At 39.2% G+C, this 13103-nt stretch overlaps 1 protein-coding gene and 1 long non-coding RNA gene across 2 annotated transcripts in view; one reads left to right on the forward strand and one right to left on the reverse strand.

Annotated features, from left to right (window-relative positions):
- The window catches only part of LOC101344910 (antigen WC1.1-like), a 190781-nt gene that overhangs the window by 135737 nt on the left and 41941 nt on the right, over positions 1-13103 (reverse strand).
- On the forward strand, positions 4843-12312 carry LOC111822610 (uncharacterized). The gene is made up of 2 exons (XR_002825739.1): positions 4843-4994; positions 12060-12312. It is a non-coding gene; the product is annotated as an uncharacterized LOC111822610 (long non-coding RNA).

Raw genomic sequence — 13103 nt, forward strand, 5'->3', positions numbered from 1 at the left:
TACCATTTTACATTCCCACCAACAGTGTGTAAGTGCTCCAGTCTCTCCACAACCTCTCCAGCATTTATTATTTTGTGTTTTTTGGATTAATGCTAGCTTTGTTGGGGTGAGATGATATCTCATTGTAGTTTTGATCTGCATTTCTCTAATGGCTAATGATCCTGAGCATTAGATGAGAAAACTCTTGTGTTCTCTCCTGTGTAAATGAAAGCTGTGGGCTCTTTGGTGAAAACTGACTTTTAGAGCCCAGGTGACAATCTCCATTTAAGAACAATCTATACAGTTTGGGATTACCTACATAGATATTTTGGGAATTAGGACAAAATCACAAAGAAAGAGTTGGTCTGACATTGAGGAATGAATGCTCTGGAGCTGTGTTTTCCTCCCTTCCATTCCTTGTGAATTCATCTTGATATGTAGTCGATGATCTCTTGGGACATTTCCCAGACTGGGTCATGGGTCATATTGTCCTCTCCTGACAGGATTTTTCTAAGGTGTTTTATAATGTACAGAACTTCTTATATTTGCATTGCTTCTGCTGTCTAAAATGGGTGTTACCATTCTTCTGGGTTGCGGGTATAAGCAAGCAATTTTCTTTTTGTTTCAGGCTGTCCTGTGCAGTCCCCAAGGAGAGATAATATGGGAAAAGACTCCTCACTACAGGTGCGGGTAGCAAGAGAGTCCCGGGATTCTGAGGCTGACATCCGTACCGCTGGACCGTCAGTTTGAGAGTGGCTGAGCCTGTAAGGAATCCCCTGTAACATCATATTCTAAAACGAGATGGCTTCTGAGACCCTCATTTTCTATGTTTATATTGAAGGAGCAAACGACAATAAATATTTTAAGACTCTCAGAAAAGTTCTGTATTACCAGGAATTTTTTGTTGAACTTCCAGCTTCTTTTGCTCAATTGTCTGTAGTCAATCCAAATCTCAGATAAACTTCCTATATCAAGGAGAAATCTGAGGTGAATGACCTATTTTATATTCTCCTAAAGCAACATGTAGATTCATTCCTACAGGTGAAGAGAAACTCATGGTCACTATGTTGTTGTTGTTGTATGCCAGCTAGTCAATTCCGACTAAGCAGATACTGAATTCAGGACCACGGCTGAGTTCTCCTTTCTCCAACCCAGATGATCACTCTGCAAAATCATTTGAACATTCTAAAATGTTCTGTGCAGATTGTGTTGTTTTTCTTATATAAGTGTCACATTCTTCCCCTATCCTACACTGGAATATGGTTTCATGGAGATGAATGAGCGGGGAAGGAATTGCTACAGATTTTCTTATTCTGCCTAAAGCTTCATGGCCCAAATACTATTGCTCCCTCACTACCAAGTTAAACATTTTTTTTTTTTTTGGCTGCTTAATTGTTTAATGTTTACTTTAAAAAATATTTTATTGAGTTTTTGGTGAAAGTTTACAAAGCAATTAGGTTCTCATTTAACAATTTCTACACATATTGTTCCGTGACATTGGTTGCGCTTTCCACATTGCATCAACATTCTCATTGTTTCCATTCTGGTTGTTCCATTTCCATTATTCTTGTTTCCCTGCTCCCCTGTGATCTTCTCATCTTTGCTTTAGGGTGAATGTTGACCATCTGGTCTCAAATAGATGATTGTGCTTTTTTAATGTTTAAAATTTTTTTATAAAAGGAGCACAGTACTCAAGGGTGATATTGTTTATTTTATGAGCCAATCTGTTACTTAGTTGAAAGGTGACTTCCTGTAGTCATTTCAGTTCAAAGTTTAAAGGGTATCTCAGGGTGATAGACTCAGGAGTTCCTCAGGACTCTGCTGGTCCAGTAAGTCTGGTTATTTTTTTAAGATTTTGAGTTTTGTTTTACAATTTTTTAAATGTTTACTTTGAAATCAAATTATACATTCATATAGTTTAAAGAGCTAAATTGTTCTAGATTTCCTTATTAAGAAAACAGTGCTTAATAGCCCTCATCCTATTGCCTTTTTCCACAGCAAGCCTTTTTTAAACTAATTTTTACCTGTCTTCTCCCACATCGGGTTTTCTTTTCCTGCAAATCCCAGCATGCAATTCTCCTTGGCTTAGTCCTGGATCACACCACTGAGTTCTGAGCCCCATACACATGGGCTAGTGGGGAGTAATATTTTCCAAGAGAAAAATTATGGGTCTGTTACCTGGAGAGGAGTGAATGTATTCTGGATAGCACAAACAAACAAATAAAAGTCCGCTCTAATAAGACGTTTAATTTGAAACAATTAGACATAGCTAAAGTGTAGCTTGAGGGCCTGAAGACAGCCACCGTCTCCTACTTGCACGTCTACCCAATAGATAAAACATCTTTCAGAAAAATAGAAGGGGAGGGAATACCTCCCAACTCATTATTTGAGACCATGATTATCCTGTTACCAATATCATATCAAGATATTGCAAGGAAAGAGAACTAAGTATCAATATCTCATATGAACATGGAAACAAAGATCCTCAATAAACTATTAGCAAATCAGATCCAGCAACATACAAAAAGGACAATACATGATGATCAAGGAATGAAAGGCTTGTTCAAATTTGAAAATTAATTGCTGTAGTTCACCAACAGACTAAAGACAAAAACCACACAATTTTCTTAGTAGATGCAGAAAAAAGCATATGACAAGTTCAATATCAATTTATTAATACTTTCAGCAAACTAGAAAATGAAAGGCAGTTCTTTAACTGGATAAAATATGTGAAAGACACTTATTAAATCCTCACAACACCCTCAGAGATGGTTAACATGATCACAATTTTATAGGTGAGGAAGCCTAGCCTTGGTGATGTTTGATAATTTACCTAAAAGAGCAAAGCTAAAAAGTAACAACAGATTTGGGATTCTAAAATGGGCAGTTTGATTCTAGATCTTTTAAAAAAATTTGATCTGTCTCAGACGAAGGGACTGGTCCACTGACATTTGATGTGAAAAATTGTTGGGTATTTTAGTTGGCAAAAAGCTAAATTTAAACCAATACTATAATATTATTTGGTATTCATTCCCAGGCTGAATTTATTATTGGGCAAGTGAAATTGATAGCAAGTGCAGCCAGCAGCTGCTCAGCCATTATCAAGCAAAACCTGCTCCTCCTGTCCCGAAGTAACCTAAGCCTCATTAAGACCTAATTGAATATTAAGATCTCCACCCAGAGCAGGACTTATCTGCCATTGTCTGTACATATTAAGGGGAAAAAAACTACAATTTGTCTTACTGTGCCTGCGTGTCACAATAACCTATGTAGTCCATGATGTTTGTCTGTAATTCCTTATGAAGGATGGTATAAAAGGTTTTGCCTCCCTTTGTTCGGGGAGCTTGATTTGAGGTATACACCTCCTTGCTCTTTGCCTGCGTGCTTGCAATAAATGCTCTTCCTCCCTCCTCACCTCGGTGTGTCTTTATTGATGAGAAACTGAGCTGGGCAAGAACCTGCTTTGGGTAACAAAATTACGTTTGTAATATGCAATTCATGTCTGGGCTCCATTCTTTTAAGACACCCTAACAAGGATACAAACACAGTGCACCAGAAAAGGAGCATTAAAATGGAAAAAGATGAAGAATATAAAGCATATTAGCAGTGCTTGCAATTTTTCTCTTGAGATGAAAAGCACTATTAGAAATAGAAAATCATTACCCTTTAAAATAACACAGGACATGATGTCCTCAAAACAAATTATCAGAATGGGTGCTTGTTTGGAAAAAAAATGATGGCAGGAGAAAGACAAAGCATAGAGGTGACAAACATGGAGACAGGAGCCTACTTTGCAGTTATGGTAGTGATCCAGGCAAGAAGTGGTGGAAAGTGGAGCTAGGAAAGGGCCAGTGGGGATGAACACATGAATTAATTGGTGAGATGTCAGAGAGCTCCGATATAGATGGGACTTGCAGGTTGTGTGGGAGAAAACAAGGAGTAAAGTCATTGGTATTGGCACTTGAGTAGATTTTGTTGCTGTTTACTAAAAGAAGTCTCACTAGACAGGAAGAGCTTTCTGGGCTAAATGAAGTCCAAAATTCCTGTTTTGAATTTGATGAGTCATTAAGGCATCCAAGTGGGAACCTCTAGTTGGAGAGGTAGAGGTGATTTTAGAACTCCTGGTCTCCATAGATTCACAGGATTACATTTGGGACAGTAGGGTAATAGTGCCTTAGCGTTGTATTCTCTCACTCTAAAGTAGAGAAACATAAAGAAAGAAACAATATTTGCAAGAAAAGTTTAGGATAAGTAGACAGAAAAAAAGAGTAAAAGAAATTACACTCAGTAAGAAATAATCAGAGTTAGGACAAAAGAAGTAATAGGAAAGACATATACAAGTTCAGAGATGGAGTAAAAAGGAAAAATGATTTAAATTTTTTAAAGCATCAGGACATTTAAAGGATCAATAAAAATTCATAAAAGAAAAAGAGCAGAAAAAAAATAAAAATTTTAAAAGAGAAGATATGTGCCCTCAGAAACCGCAGGGGCATCTGCAAAGAAAAATGATGATATACAGACAAAGTAACATAACGTCCAATGAAACAGAGGCAGACACCAGAGACCAATATCCCATGGCCATTTAGAATACAGTCTTAATAGACATCCACACATTTTTACCACCATCAGAGTGAATTGGGATTTCAATAGTTTTCTTTTTTGGGGAGGGGGTCACAAATTATTATAATTACTAAACAATAAAAGGACTTTTACAGAAAGCCCTGCAGGTATTTAAAGCAGGAAGGGGTTTACTACAGGAAATTATGTGCTTACTAAATCCTCATCAGGAAGTTTAAAAAACCACAGGAAACCACTGCTGAATGTCACAGATGCAACAACACAAAGGCTAGTAATTTCCAGGACAAGTGCAAAGGCCCCTGCAAAAGTAAGCCTCCCAAGAACAGTTGTCTTTGGTGGAACCTAACCCAGATTCTTCCAGCAACAGACTGTGAGAAATGTAGTTTCCAGACTCCCAGGCCCCAGTCCTGCAGGGAGAATAAAAGGAGACAGGAAAGGTAAGGGATTGGTAAGAGATAATGCAGCACAGTCGCTTATTCAGGGCAAAGGGGAGCTCTCTGGTTACTTTAGCAGAAAACCTTGTAATCCTACCCACAGGGCTCCTCTAGTCGCTTCTATTGCTACTTTTCACAATGACTCCTCAGGGTACTGGGTGAGGAGAGTTTAGTGTGGACCTCACACTTTGGTGAGATCCAGTCCTTTTAGAAATTAATTTCAAGTATGGAAACCACCCTCTTTCTTATCTTTCTAAAAGTACACTACAATCATAATAATTTACAATGTATTTCCCCTAAATCTTAGTTATTTAAACTTCTTTCAAGGGGCATCAATATTCTAATTAGTCTTAATTTCTCTCCCAGGAAACCATTGTTTTTTCTACTACAATGACACTCTGGCTAATGACATACCGAATGCATTTACTAAAAAATATACATGGTAACCCAATTTCTGGAACCTAAACTGAGATTCAAGATAGTCTAATGGTTTTCTCCACGGCCAATGGGTGGTTAAAACCAAAAAAACCCGTTGCCATCAAGTTGATTCCGACTCATAGCGACCTTATAGGACAGCGTAGAACTGCCCCATAGGGTTTCCAAGAAGTGGCTGGTGGATTCAAACTGCTGACCTTTTGGTTAGTAGCCAAGCTCTTAACCACTGTGCCACCAGGGCTCCAATGGGTGGTTACTTATATTTTGTGGAACCAAAAGTTTGTCTTGGTGAATTTCCAAGTTAAAAGGTGTCATCTCTTATGCTAATGATACCATAGAATAAAACTGCCAGAACTCCCTCAATTGTCACTCCCTTGATAAAACAATGATAAAGATAATAGAATAAAAATAATGGTTCTATTGAGTTATTATTTTATGATCTTCATTAATCATTTAAATTTCAACAACTCTGCATTTTTATCCTTGAACTATTTATATTAATATTTTGGGTCAGGTGGAGCAGTGGTTAAGAGCTTGGCTGCTAACAAAAAGGTTAGCAGTTTGAATCTGCCAGCCACTCTTTGGTGGATTCAGTCCTACCCTGTCCTATAGGGTTGCTGTGAGTTAGAATTGACTTGACAGCAATGCGTTTGGTTTGGTTTTGGTTTAAGCTAATCTTTAAGTTTCAAACACTTAGGTTTTTAAAACAGATAAGGTAAATAATTTATATCGTTTTTTAAAATATTCCCCTCACTTATGATTATTAAGCAGTGTTTTACATACAAGGAAATATAAACACTTTATACAAAAAAGAATTAAAATATTAAACAGAGTTCTGCATAAGGAGGAAACCAAAAAAACAAACCCCCTGCCGTTGAGTTGATTCTGACTCATAGGGACCCTTTTGGACAGAGTAAAACTGCCTCATAGGGTTTCCAAGGAGCGGCTGGTGGATTCAAACTGCAAACCTTTTGGTTAGCAGCCGTAGGTCTTAACCACTGTACCACCAGGGCTCCAAAGCATAAGGAAGAAAGAGCTTTTTTGCAGCAGAGTGGTGTGCTGCAGTCATGGAGAATTTTTAGGCCTGAAACATTCACCGTCAGCAGTCATGACCTTTCTGTGGAAGGTATTCAAAACAAAAACAAAATAAAACCAGCAGATATTATTCTAATGATTATCTTAGTAATGTTAAGAGTAGAATAGTATCAGTAATTGTTTTATGTTTCAGCTTCTAAAACATGAATTCTTATCTCAATACAAAGTTTAAAAACGTAGGCTGAGAAATTTTAAGTTTCTGAGAGTCTTCCATAGATAAAGCAATAAAAACAAAGAGGCGCCTTGACCCCCTGTTTTCATGCCCTGAAACCAGAAAGACACTTTGACCATTTCCTTTCAGTTTTATTTGTTAATTACTACTTTTCCTTTCTGTTGCTCCATAAAGATTTCCCCAATTATCCTAGCCCATGATGACCTTTGTCTTTTTTGCCTTGGATTTCATTTCCTCAGTTGGATTAGAAGCTCCCAGAGGGCAGCGGTTGGACCTCATATTTCTTGCCCAGTCCAGCATTTGGCACATTTTAGGTTGTTAGTCAGTGTTGTGGTTTCTGATTGTCTCTTTGGGTGAGAACCACGGACCTTGTGGGCCTTGGCAGATAGAGATTGGGCATGAAGCCTCCTGGAGATGATGTCAAAGACTGTGGAGGCATGTTAGCATCTGGTCAATGGTCTTCACCGGTCACTTAGAATTGAATTTAGACTAGGAATTGTGATCATCATGTGCACTGGGGACTGGTACTAGTGCAGAGTCTTTCATCCTTGTGGCAGTGGGCTGGGAATCTCTGGGGAAAGTGACTTGAAGCATGAGAAATTTCTGCCATAAGGGGCTCTTTGAATGGGGGAAAATGGATTGATCCAAATTCTTTGAAAAATGAGGCTCTGTTAAGACAATTTTGTGTAGTAGGTCAGGAATGCGGAGAAGTTAAAGGAAGTTCCCTTTGTGAGCGAGGCTGCTCTGTGTTCTTGTATCAGCTAATGCCATGGTCTGATCCCTTGGCTGTCTTCACACTTGCTTCCAAAGCCACTATCAAGGACCAAGAGAGCATGTTGTGGTTATATTCAGAGCAACCCCATTGCCCTGTTGTTATGGATTGAATTGTGTCCTCCTAAAATGTGTGTCAACTTGGTTAGACCATGATTCCCAGTATTGTGTGGTTGTCCTCCATTTTGTGATCTGATGTATTTATGCTATGTGTTGTAAATCCCAACCTCTATAACGTTAATGAGGCAGAATTAGAGGCAGTTATGTTAATGAGGCAGGACACAATCTACAGGATTAGGTTGTATTTTTGAGTCAATGTCTTTTGAGATATAAAAGAGAGAAGTGGGCAGAGAGAAGAGGGACCTCTTACCACCAAGAAAGAAGAGCTGGGACAGGAGCATGTGCTTTGGACCCAGGGTCCCTGTGCTGAGAAGCCCGCAGGTCAGGGGAAGATTGATGACAAGGATCTTCCCCACAGCCAACAAGAGAGAGAAAGCCTTCCCCTGGAGCTGGTGCCCTGAATTCAGACTTCTAACCTCCTAAACTGTGAGAGGATAAATTTCTGTTCGTTAAAGTCATCCACTAGTGGCAGCACTTGATAAAAAAGCCACCAGTATTCTGTTTATTTGAGATGACATTATTCCCATTTCAGACAAGAAATCATTTCTTCCTCACTGAGACTTGTGGCTGGGGAGAGATTTTCAGGATCCCTTTGACACACATTCCTGACATGTATAAGCAAGTCACAATAGGCAATACCAGGGTTTCTGGGGAAGGAAATGGAATCTTTCTTCAGGAACTTTTGCCCTTTCTTGATCCTCCACCTTAAATGTCTTTTTGTCTGAATAAAATTGGTTCTTGAGGTGAGGAGTTTGAGGAAACAGGCCATTTCCAATGCCATGGTCTGTAATTCCAACACAGGGACTCTCTCATTCTAAATATTTGTGTATGAGTCTTCATTTTTCTAGTCAGGTTTAGGTATTCTAGTGTTTTGCAGGCTATTGAGGCTTTTGTAGAAGCAAAGCTACCTGATTTTCCTCAATGTTTCCTTTATGGTATATGTAGGATGAGGCTTGGCCAATCCCCACCCAGACCTTCATCCCTTCCATTGTGCCTGAAGCTGTGACTTCATCATTTTGATCACTTAAGAAGTGACAGAGCTGGGGCAGAGAATTCCCACGTCCTTATTCACATCCTCATGTGTGAGTCCGAACTAGGTGCCAGCTTACGCCTAAATGTGGCCTTTTGGCTGTACATTCTGGCAACAATGGCCATTCTTTTCATTGTCTATTTCTTATTTTTTCCCTTCTTCAGTGAGGTTGATGAACACATAAGGAAATGTAAGTTCCCAGGTGGAGCTTGTCATTGTCTGTTGTTGTTGAGTCGATTCCTATTCAAGGCAATCTCATGTGGTACAGAGTAGAACTGCTCCATAGGGTTTTCTGCTTAACAGAAGCAGATCACCAGACATTTCTTCCACAGTACTTCTGGGTGGGTTTGAACCACTAACCTTCAGGTTAGCAGTCGAGTGCAAACCATTTGTGCCACCCAGGGTCCTAGGTGGAGCCTAGAGAGTGTATATATATGGAAGGAGGAGAAAGGATCAATTAAAATGTGAGGTAGTTAAATATGTATATTCTTTACTGCATGATCTGGAAAACAATTCCTCTTCTCTGGGCTATAAGGTCTTTCAGTTACCCTCAACTAAGAGTTCTTAAAAATTATAATCCCATATATGCTCGAAGTACTTGTGGGACACTATACCGAAGTTAGGACTGGGTTAGGAAGTGCTATCCTGGTACGCCTGTGAAAAATGAGGAAATATTTTGGACTCTGACTGGGCTGAGAATAAGGTTTAGGTATAAGGATATGGGGAGTCTGAAGAATATGGGGATACATGAGTCTCCAAATGTTGGTCTCTGACCCAGAACACTTTTAGTCTTGCTCAGATGAGGGTATTCTCTGCGTAATGCTGTGTCTAAGGACAAAGATGACAATGAGATAAAAAAGGACCAGCTGAGAAGGCCAGGTAGGTACCGTTTGCCCTTCACCTCTGGGTTCTTCTGGCCATAAGCTGGCAGCTCTAGTCAGTTCCATAGTCTATGTGCTGGGTAGCTGGAGACGTAATGCTCAAATCTGGTCTCAGTGAGACATCCCCTCTTGTTCTGTACATGACTCCTCCTTCCTCTAAGCTTAGCCTAAGAGTGCTGAGCCTTGTCTCTACCACCAATTGCCGTGGAGTCGACTCCAACTCATGGTGACCCCATGTGTGCTAGAGTAGAACTGTGCTCCATAGGGTTTTCAATGGCTGAATTTTTGGAAGTAGATCACCAGGTCTTTCTTTCAAGATGCCTCTGGTGGACTCTAACTGCCTTTCTAATACGTTTGGCTGTTAAACTTTCAGATCCAGCCAAGAATATTAACCATTTGCACCATCCAGGGACTCAGAGCCTTCTCTCTAGGGAGATTTCTTTTTAAGCTGAGTTTTGGATCTAAGCCCTAATCAACTCCTATGAGTGAGAAAAATTTCTCCTTTTTGCCTGTTTCTGTGAAGTTTCTCTTTCTATTAATGGTCTCTTTCAAGTGATTTAGTGATGAAATTTCCATGTTGCATGCTAGACAGTGGAAAGGAAAGTTGCTCTGAATCTTCTCCAGGCAGTGGTTATACATTTGATTTTGAAATAGGAATAAGGATAGAAGGACTCTGTCGTCTACATGGATGAGACCATCAGAGAAAAATTGAAAGTTCATTCTTCTGGGGAGCATTCTGACTACCTGTTGACCATAATTGCTGCAGATGTGTGTATGTGAGGAGACTTGTCTCTCCAGTTAAGGTCAGCTCTGACCTCCTTTGTGCTGTTCTATGACTCCCTGGTGACATCACAGGGGGGGAACACACTAGATTCTAGGATTTTCTATGTGCACCACATCACTCCCTCGCTATGAATGTTCAATGTTCTACATATACTCCCACCAAGTTTCCCTTACACAAAAAGCAAAATGCCTAGTATGGAACAGGCCATTGTGTTGCAAACAAGTTGAAAATAAATTTCTAGCTAAATAAATATCTGGATTTGGGATTTTTTTTTTTTTAATTGTAATTCAAGGGGAGAATGGTATCATGCATTTGGATTTGTCACATCTCTAACATTACCAGAGTATGTAGTGGTGACAAGCAGAATGTGTAGACAAGTAGGATGTCTAGCCCAACATTGCCATTGCTTAAATGAGAATATCGTAGATGAATAAGTTAAGTGAATTGCCCCAAATTTATCATGAAGTCACTGTAACTCCTAGTCGTTTGTACTAATGTCTCCACTTCCCCTAATCCATGCTCCTTTTCATCACTGTGCTACTGTTCTTGAGACCCTTGTTTGCCCTAAGAGCCCCCAAATCAGAAGAACAGTAACCTGACTGATGGTTGCAAAGGGGTTGAGTGGGTCACTTTGTCTGAAAGTTTTCCTAGAGGGGTATCTACCCCACAAATGGGTAAAGAGACACAGGCTTATTATCCACAGACTCTTGTAAATGACCAAGGAAAGGTAAGGTGAGCACACCTATCCTTCATGAGAGCTTGGAATGTGAGTGGGCTCCTATCTCTCTCATACATCAGCTTTGCCCTTTTCAAGGCATTTCTGTCATTTCTCTGTCCTCACAGGGACTGGGTAAATAAACCCTGGGTTCTGTGGGCAATGCTTCCCCCACTTCTCAGTTACTGATGTACACACGTTGTTCTTCTGTGACTATGTTTCTCAAATTAGAATGTTAGTTCCTTGAATAGTCAAAATATTTTTCTTTTTTTTTAGTGCTATTTCTAGGTGTGATTAAAAGTATGGGGAATCAGTTTAGGTATTAACATACTGGCATTTTTTTGACATTTTTATACTTCATGATGACCTAGTAATTTAGATTAAGACTTTCTGATAAATATGTAGTTTTCATGGACTTAGATATCAGATATGAGGAGAGAATTATTCCAGATTTTCTTGTAGACGTGGACACTATTTTAGAAATTTAGAGCTAGAAGAAACCACAGAAAATATAAGCTTTAAACTTTCAGATGAGAAAAGTACCTTTTCTTCCTGGCTATGTGGGTAAGATGAGAGTGATGTGATTTTTGGTGACATTTTACTCTTGGCGCTCAAAAACCATTCGTATGTGGGGACAAGTTAATAAAGCTGGGAAATTCTGTGTGAAATTTTTTCTAAATCAGGGAAGAGCTACAGATGAAGTGTTAGCCTATCCTTCAGAAATGAGGGTTCTGGAGCAGTGTTTTCTTACCTCCATTTCTTGTGAATTCACTCTATTAGTATTTTGCAAAGTGAAATGTTCCCCACCCCTTCTCTACTCCCAAATCCTTGCTGATTATGTAGGCAGGCAAATAGTTCTGCATACAGCTGCTGTCTGGCAATAATCTTTTGCGATAAATATTTACCAGAGTTTGGCCTATGTGCCACATGGCTCTATCTTGATATGAATGTTCTGAGATATTTGCTAATGCTCTGAAATATTTGCAGTCTGAATCCCTTGAAATTGTTTCTGCTACCTGAATGGGTAGCATTAAGCTATAATGAAGAAATACCTTTTTGTTTCAGGCTGGTTTCAGCAGTCCCCTGGGAGAGAATCTCTGAGAGGGGAGGAAGTTGGGATGAGAGAAGACCACTCACTTATCATGGAAGTGGTAGCAGAGAGAACCCAGGAAGTTTGTCCAGTAACAGTTTGAAAGTGGCTGAGCCTATAAGGAATCCCTGTGACATCATGTCTCAGGAGAGGGCCTCTGAGACCATCATTATGTGTGTTTGTACTGAAGTGAAATTGGTAATAAATACTTTGCCATGTTATGAGGAATTCTTTGTTGAACTTCTTGCCTTTTTCATCTAATTTCTTTTAGTGAATCAAAGTCCCAAACACATCATCTTTTTCCACGTGAAATCCTAGGAGAGTGATCTGTGCTATTTTCTTTTCCTAAGGCAATAAGTGGTTTCACTTCCATAGGTGAAGAGATGTTTCTGGTCATTACTAAAATAGGCCACAGCTGAGCCCTTCCTCTCTCCAGCCAAGATGATCACACAACAAAATCATCTGAATATTCTAAATGTTCTGTCCAGATTGAATTGTTTTTCTCGTATAAATGCCATGCTTCTCCCCTACCCTACACTGGAATAAAGTTTCATGGCAATAGATGTGTGGGAAAGGAATTGTTACAGATTTTCTTAGTCTGCCTAAAGCTTCATGGTCCCCACAAACTGCTTTTCTATTAATTTAAACTAATTTTTGTTTCTCCTCTTCCACATCAGCACATAATTCTTCCTTACCTTCAACTACCACATACACTTGTTTACCATGCCCTACAGTATCCTTATGAAGGAAAAAAAAAAAAGCAATCAATGGAAACTGTCTCTAAGTGGGCCCAGATGCTGGACTGAGCAGACAAGGCCTTCAAAGCAGCTATTAGGAATAAGTTTGAAGAATTAAAGAAGTCATATATAAATAATTAAAGGAAAGTATGACTACTATGACTTAATAAATAAAAAAATAAAATCTGTAAAAAAAAGAAGAACCAAGTAGAAATACTAGAGTTGAAATATACAATGATGTACAGGATACATTTGCTAAAAAACGGCTTAGTAGCAGTTTTG

This window comes from Trichechus manatus, unplaced genomic scaffold (assembly GCF_000243295.1).
Source record: "Trichechus manatus latirostris isolate Lorelei unplaced genomic scaffold, TriManLat1.0 scaffold00182, whole genome shotgun sequence".
NCBI lineage: Eukaryota > Metazoa > Chordata > Mammalia > Sirenia > Trichechidae > Trichechus > Trichechus manatus.